At 46.8% G+C, this 8,415-nt stretch overlaps 1 long non-coding RNA gene across 1 annotated transcript in view; it reads left to right on the forward strand.

Moving 5' to 3' along the window:
* LOC108175770 (uncharacterized) overlaps positions 1 to 4,788 on the forward strand; it is a 105,213-nt gene extending 100,425 nt beyond the window's left edge. The window contains exon 4 of the long non-coding RNA XR_011380950.1: positions 105 to 4,788. This is a non-coding gene — a long non-coding RNA (uncharacterized lncRNA). The remainder of the gene's footprint in view (positions 1 to 104) is intronic.
* Positions 4,789 to 8,415: the final 3,627 nt, after the last annotated feature.

Below are 8,415 nucleotides of genomic sequence, written 5' to 3' on the forward strand. Positions count from 1 at the left end.
GTGCAAATGAAGGGTCTTCCAAAAGACCCCGGGAAAACTGTGGATGGATTTCCGAAGGTCTGGCAACAAATAAACAAATGAGCTTCTCTTTACTTCTCTTTTAGTTTTTCCATTTCCATGAAGCTTTCGAGGTGCTGTCTTCTATTCTCTGGAACACACCGGATAAGTGCATCAAAATCAGGACGCGTCTTCTGCACCCACGCTCACCACTTTAGAGATGAAAGCAAACAAAAATGTAATCTCCCTCTGAGCGACTGAGTCTCGGTGAGAAGGGCGCGGGACTTTCACAGAGAAATCCGCGGGGCCTTAGAGGCACAGAGCGCGCTCCGGGGTGGGAAGGGGAACAGTGAGAGGTGCTAGTGTTTCCTAAATTAATACATAGGCCCGGCCCACAAAAACCTAATCAATGGAAACTTTTGGTCATTTGACAAAAAACAACTCTACAATGAATCTGCTAGAATAACAAGCTAAAAATAGCTAAGAAATTTTAGAAAGAACAAACATCGATTTGAACGCTCCTGCCCCGACAAAGCCTGCTGCTTACTGGCTGAAGAACCAGCCAGTGCTGGTGGCCAATACCCTAAACCATCCTTGGTCTGGGGACAGAAGAACCCGAGATGAAGAGAAACCCACAGGTTCACGGGGAGAGTTGCACTCCCAAGGGCTGCTGGGTGACTTTGGATCGAGTAAGCTCCTGATAAGCTACAGCGTTAAAGGTAGGAACCCCAGAGCCAGAGATGAGAACTCCGGGTATCCAGATGACCCTACGGGGGTGACATCTCTCTGAGCTTAAAAGCAGCGGAAGAAAAATGCCAAGGGAAACTGTCAGTGACGGGGCCTACACAGAGCTTTTCAAAGCCTATTTAAGAGAAGAGAGACTTGAAAAACAGACAGATGTCAACTCGGGAAAACTATTCACGGAACCGAAGATTCGTGGCCTTCATAAATAAAGAGCTCTCACTGAGCCTGTAGAGCGAGACGATCATCCCAGCGGAAAGACTGGCCGGGAGCAAGACATCTGCATGGCTGACACGCAAGAAAAGGTCGAATTTTTCTTTGAACCCCAGAAAGACAAAATAAAGCCCTAAGGTTCCATTTTCACTTGCCCAGATGTTCAGATTGCTGGTGACAATGATGATGTGAGTGAGTGACCACACAATGAAACCGAAACATAAATTAACGCAACCTCTCTGGACAAACTTCAAGTTTTCATATTTATTTTTTCAAAAACCTTTGATTTCTTGGAAAAGCAGAATGATGGAGAGAGTGGAGAGACAGAGAGATAAAGACAGAGCTCCACCCACTGGTTCACTCCCCAGATGCCTGCAATAGCAGGGCTGGGCCAGACAGAAGTTAGGAGCCTGGAACTCCATCCAGGTCTCCCACGTGGGTGTCGGGGCCCAGGCATTTGGGCCATCTTCTGCTGCCTTCCCGGGCACATTAACATGGAGCTGGATGGGAAGTGGAGCAGCCAGGACTCCCACTGGCACTGTTGTGGGAGCTTATAGGCTGCAGCTTAACCCACTGCCATGAGGCCAGCCCCATTTCTAGTATTCTTTGAATCAATAGTTCTACTTCTGGGAATCCATCCTTTGAAAACTCTGGGGGCTGGCGCCATGGCACAGTAGGCTAATCCTTCATCTGCGGTGCTGGCATCCCATATGGGCACCAGTTCTAGTCCCACTGCTCCTCTTCCAATCCAGCTCTCTGCAATGGCCTGGGAAAGCAGTAGAAGATGGCCCAAGTCCTTGGGCCCCTGCATCCACGTGGGAGACCCGGAAGAAGCTCCTGGCTCCTGGCTTCGGATCAGCACAGCTCCAGCCATTGTGGCCAGTTGGGGAGTGAACCAGCAGATGGAAGACCTCTCTCTCTCTCTCTCTCTCTCTCTCTCTCTCTCTGCTTCTCCTCCTCTCTCTGTGTAACTGACTTTCAAATAAATAAATCAATCTTTAAATAAAGAAAAAAAAAGAAAGAGGGACTGATGGGCAGGGCTTATCCGCTAGGCCTCCCGGGGGGCTGGCTTGAGATAAGGTCTCCGGGACTCCCCTTGCTGGCCTTGGGGCCACCAGGGCTAGAAGGAGAGGGGTAGAGGTGAAGGTGGCGCAGGAGGGGAGAGGCTGGTGGAGGCGGGGCTTGCAGCTCCGGTGGTGTGCACGCTGCACAGGCCGGGAGGGGCTGCCGGTTCCACCTGCATTCTATCATGGGAGCCCCACGTTAGTCCTGGGAAGCTTGGGGTGTTTCAGAGCGGGAGGAAAGTGTGCCCTGAGGTCACAAAGCTTTTAAGTGGAGGAGCTGGGATTTGAACCTAGATCTGTCTGATTCCCCAGTTCCTTGACCTTGAAGCTATCCACTACAAATGGCTCTCACCCTAGGTCGAGTGGGAAGAATCCACTTTTGCTGTGTGTACATCTTGGGAGGGGTCCAGACTCTGCCCCTAAATCATAGCCTGGGCATGTGCGCTGTGCTGGGAACGGCCCATGGCATGGGCGCTGTGACTGATCCCCACCATCTATCATGCCTGCACAGCATCTGACACCAGGGCTGGAGTGCAATGGTGTTCTGATCTACGAGGGGCGTTCATCATCCCCGGGCTGGCACCTTGACGTATTCCCTTAGCTTGCTAAGGAGAGACGCTTAATGGATTTCCGTAATGCATCACCCAGTGCAGACGGGTGGCAGGCTTTGCTGTGCGTGTCTCTGTGTTCCTGGTCTCCTAGGAATCCATGTATTTGTGGGTGCCTCCTGAAGGAGCGTGAGAGAGGGAGGCAGACACGGGGAAGTGGAGAGAGGACGAGAAGAGAGAGGCAGAAAGACAGATGGAAAAGGAAAGAGAAAGATGGGGAGCAGAAAGAGAAGTGAGAAAGGGAGGACAGAAAAGAGATGGGAGGAGGGAGGAAGGTGAAGGCGATAGAGGGCACAGAGGATGAAGAGGAGAACCAGGGGGAGGGGGCGAGGAATGGAGGCCAAGGTGAGGCCTGGGAAGAAGACCAGGGTGCGGGGGAGGCCGTGCAGGCACCAGCTCTGGCCCTAGGTGCAGGTGTCTTTGGGGCACACAGGGGTTGGGGGTGCTTTTTATTGGGCCTTGCTCCCCAGGGGGCTGGAGGGGTGTGGGGCCAGGACCGGACTGTTTTCCTAATGCAGAAAGCAGAGGGAGCTCCCGGGTCAGGCCAGGGTGGTTCTCCATGGGGGCAGCGGCCAAGGTCACCACGAGACCTTGTGCACAGGACATTTTGTTCAGATTCCATCAGATCAGGGGGCACCCCGGGGGCTCCCCGGGCTTTCTCATGTCAGTGCCGCAGGGCCTCGCGTCACGTGGTTATCTCGTCTCGTTCTTCTCTCCATGGGCCCCATGCTCGGGGTGCTCAGTTGGGTGGGCAACTTTACCTCTAGAGCCTCTGACCCAAGCCCCCTTGCTGCACTTGCCTGGACTTGGAAAGCCCAAAGGGAGTCAGGAAGCTGAGCCGGCCACAGGGCTGGTGGGAGGCCACAGCAGTGACGCTGCTGGCTGCTGCTCCTGGCCCAGGAGCGCTTATCGCTGGGGACCAGGACAAGAGAGGTAGTCAGGAAGGCCCAAAGAGAACATTGCAGAAGAAAAACAGGATTCAATGGGTTCAAGAACAGGCCTGCAAATGGGGGTGCAGGCTGGGACCCCACTTCTAGCTGGATCCTGGTCCCTGCAGCTAAGGGGGCGCTACCAGGCCCCCAAAGCCGCCAGGGCTCCATGCCTTGCCTTGGCGTTCAGGGCCCTTGATCCACTGGCTGCAACATTCCATCCTGCTTTGCCTGGATCAGCCCTGCCTGGTGCGAATGCCTTGGGCCAGATATCCACTCTCCCTGGCCCCACCCCCACCCCCAGCTGAGACTCCAAGCTCTCTGCGGGCAGGGCCAAGAGTAGTTTGTGTGGAATCTGGAAGGGGAGAGGCACCAAGAGGAAGTGGGGAGCAGAGGCCTCGTGTGAGCCTTGGTACATGTACAGGCAACGTACAGGCCAAATGCGTAGACTGACTTTGGGGTCATCGCAGGAAATGACAGCAGAGTGAGCCCAGGCGCCCCTTGCTCAGTGTCCCCAGTGGTGACACCTTGCGGAGCTGCAGAGCAGAGTAGGGCAGGACAGGATATCAACAGGGTCACAGGGGATCACTCAGCTCGCCCACACCCCCTTCACCTTCTGAACCCCTGACAGCTCCAGTCTGTTCCCCATTTGCATAATCCCGTTATTTCAAGAATGTTACATAAATGGAACCTTAAGTGAGCTTCTGAATTTGGCTTTTTTTTTTTAAATATTTATTTATTTGAAAGTCAGAATTACAGACACAAACACACACACACACACACACACACACACACACGGGTGGGGGGAGAGATCTTCTATCCGCTGTTTCACTCCCCAAATGACCACAACGTCCAGGGCTGGGCCAGGCCAAAGCTAGGAGTCTGGAATTCCATCCAACTCTCCCACATGAGTGCAGGGACCCTTGTATTCGGACCATCCTCCACCACTTTCCAGGTGCATTATCAGGGAGCTGGATCGGAAGTGGAGCAGCCAGGACTTGAACCGGCGCTCCTATGGGATGCTGCCTGTGCCACAACACCAGCCCCTTTAAAAATCTTTGATTTCTTTCATCAGTGTTGTATAATTTTCAGAGTACAATTTCTTAATGTGTTTCACTATATTTACACCCTAAAGCTCACTTTTTAAAAAGCAATTGTAAGTGATGTACTTTTTAATTTTGGTGCCCATGTGTTTAATTTTGGTATATAGAAATACAACTAATGTTTGAATGTTTATCAAGATTGCGTCTATCACTTGTTTAGTTCCAGGAGGTTTTTTTGGGCTTATTTTTGGTTCTTTTGTTCCATTCTTGAGGTTTTTATATATAGATAATCATGTTACAGAGTATAGGGACAGATTTTGTTCCTGGTTTGTATGCTTCTTTTAAAAAAATTTATTTAATTATTTGAAAGGCAGAGTTACAGAGAAGCAGAGACAGAGAGAGAGAGAGAGAGAGAGAGAGAGAGAGAGAAAGAGAGAGAGGTCTTCCCTCTGCTGGTTCACTCCCCAGTTGGCTGCAACAGCTGAAGCTGCGCCGATCCAAAGCCAAGAGCTTGGAGCTTCTTCCAGGTCTCCCATGTGGGTGCAGAGGCCTAAGGACTTGGGCCATCCTCCACTGCTTTCCCAGGCCATAGCAGAATGCTGGATTGGAAGTGGAACAGCCAGGACTTGAACCAACTCCCATATGGGATGCCAGCACTGCAGGCAGTGGTTTTACCCGGTATACCACAGTGCCAATCCCAGTCTATATGCTTTTTAATCCATTTTCTTGTCTCATTGCCTTACTAAGATTTCTAGCACAATATTGAACAGGAGTGAGGAGTAGACAGGGTTGCCTGTTCTTTGTCTTAGAGGTAAAGTATTCAGTCTTTCACCAGCAAGTATGATGTTAGCTCAAGGCATTTTGTAGATGCTATTTATCAAGTTGAGGAAATCACCCCTCTATTCTTACTTTCTGTGACTTTTCATTATGAATTGCTGATGAATTTGGTCAAATGCCTTTTAGCATCAATTAATAACATCATGCAATTTTTCTTATTTCATCTGCTAATTGGTTTATTTTGTTGATTAATTTTCAATTATTGCACTTGTATGCATCTCTGGAATAAACCTGTTTACAATTCTTTTACATGTTGCTGCTTTATATAAGGGTTTTGCATCCCTATCCAGGAGGGATAACTGCCTGTATCTGTCTTCTTTTGGGATTCAAGTAATGGGAGCTTCAGAAGAGAGTCAGAAGTGTTCCCTTCTTGTCTGTTTTCTGTAAGAGAGTATGTAGAATTGGTGTCAATTCTTGAAACATTGCGTGGACTTCACCTATGAAATCGTCTGGGCCTGAAGAGTTTCTTTTTGGGAATTAAGTTATGAATTTGGTTTTCTAAAATCATTACAGGTTACAGTTACAGTGACTACTCAAGTTACCTTATTTTAGGTGAATTGTGGTGATCTGTGTTACCAAGAGGTGGGCACATTTCATCTAGGTTGCTAGGTTCATCTGTGTAGACCTGTAGTCTTTCCTTATGTTTACCCATCTGCAATGTCTGTAGTGATATCTCCTTTTTTACTTCCTATATTGGTAATTTTTAGCCATTTTTCTTTGTGTATTTTGCTAGAAATTAGCCAATTTTATTGACCCTCTTGAAGAACCAGCTCTTTGAGTTTCTTTACTGTTTTCTATTTTTGATTTCACAGTTTTGCTCTAGTATTTGCTATTTCTTCCCTCTACATGCTCTGAGTTTACTCCGCTCTTTTTGAGGCCTTTGAGGTGGAAGCTCAGACCCAGATTCATGACTTCCTCTTTTTTATTGCTATGAATTTGCCCCTCGGCCTGGCTTTAGCTGTGTCCCACAGATTCATGTCATTCTGTATTTTCAATTTTATCGCATCCTTAAAACTTCCCTGGAGATTCCTCCTTGACCTAATGTATGTTTTTAATTTATAGAGATTTTCTAGTTATTTTTCTTTACTGATTTCTAGTTTGTTGCATTCTGATTGGAGCATACACTCTGGACAATTTCACTTATTTTAAGTTTGAGGGTTGTTTTATGGCCCAGGCTATGGTTCATGTTGCTATGTTCCACAGGCCCTTGAAAGTAACGTGTATTTACCTACCATTCAATACATGTTGATACATCACCTGTTGGTGATAAATTCTTCTATGCCCTTAGTTTCCTGTCTACTCATTTTATGAACTGTTGATGGAGAATTATCTAGCTCTTCAGTTATGAATTTTGCCATCTCTTCTTTCAGTCCTATGCATTTTTGTTTCACATCTCCATCACTTGTACTTGGTGGATTCACATTTAAGATTGCTATGTCTTCTTGGTAGATTGATCTTTTATCATTATATAATGTCCCTCTTCATCTCTGAACACTTGATTTACTCCAAAGTGTACTTTATCTGATAATTAATGTGACCATTCCTGCTTTCCTTTGATTGCCATTTGTATAACACACCTAGACCTATTTTGTTTTTCTCACTTTCACTTGGCCTATATCATTATTTTTGAAGTGGGTATGTGGAAGTAGCATTTAGTTGAGCCATGCCTTTTAACCTTCTCACCAGTCTCTGTCTTTTAATTGCTGTATTTGGACCATTTACATTTAATTTGACTATTGATAAGTCTACATTTGAATTTGTCATTTTGTCTTCTTGCCTCTGCTTTTCTTTCCCTGCCTTCCAGAGAGATAACTGAACACTTCTTACAATTCCATTTTGGTTTATCCATGGTATTTTTGAGCGTATCTCTTTGTATAGCATTTTAATGACTGTTCTAGGTATTGCATTATATACACATAATTGTTTACAGTCACTGGTACCATCATGCCTACAGATCCTGGGGAAGTGTAGAAACCTTAACTTGCTTTTTGTCTCTACCCTCCTTTATTCTTAATGATCTTAACCACTTTGTCAATATGCATTTAAACCACATCAATGTTAAAATGGTTGCTCAGCCACATAAGGAAAATATTGTGCTTAGTATGCTCTTAGTTTCCCTTCTGTCTGGGGACGTTTCTTTGGTTATTGTTTTCGGGTAGGTGTTTTGTAAACAGATTCTCTGCGTTTCCCATCTGTGAATATCCTCCCTTCTGAAGTATGTTTTTGCAGAGTACAGGGTTCTAGGCTGACAACTCTTTTCCATCCGTGCTTGAAAATGTGGTGCCACTTCTTCTGGCCTCCAAGGACTCCGACAAAAAAACACTGTCATTTAGTTTTTCCCCTGTAGGTAAGATGGTATTTTTTCTTGGTTGCTTTTGAGACTTTGTCTTTAGTTGCCAGGAATCTTGGTGTGGGGTTCATTGGCTTTATCTTCTCTGGGGTCACTAACATTTGGGAAAATTTTCAGGGGCTATTTTTTCCTAATATTTAGCCAGTACTGCTCTGTTTTACTTCTCCTTTTTGGGCTCCAAAGATGTGAAACTAGGCTTTTTAAATACTTCCACAGGTCTCTGAAGATGTGTTCTTTTTTTTTTTTTTAAGTTTATGTTCTCTTTGTTTTTCAGATTGGGTTATTTCTGGTATTCAGCTACCGAGCCCACTCACTTTTTCCCAGTGTTGTATTTTGTAGTTGTAAAATTTCCATTTGTTTCTTGCTCTTGTCATCTATGTCTTTGCTGCAGCTTTCTATTTTTTCGTTTGGGTCAAGCATGTTCAGAATTGCCATTTGAGTCTCTGTCGGGGTGGGCATGGTAGCCTCGGGGTTCAGACATCAGTGAGGATACTTGTATCCCATGTTCGAGGGCCTCGGTTTGGTTCCCGGCTCCAGCTCCGATTCCAGCCCCCTACTAACACAGATCCCGGAAGGCAGAAGGCGACGGTGCACATAGCTGGGCTCTGCCATCCACGTGGGAGACCTGGCTTC

Source organism: Oryctolagus cuniculus, chromosome 12 (genome assembly GCF_964237555.1).
Source record: "Oryctolagus cuniculus chromosome 12, mOryCun1.1, whole genome shotgun sequence".
Taxonomy (NCBI): domain Eukaryota; kingdom Metazoa; phylum Chordata; class Mammalia; order Lagomorpha; family Leporidae; genus Oryctolagus; species Oryctolagus cuniculus.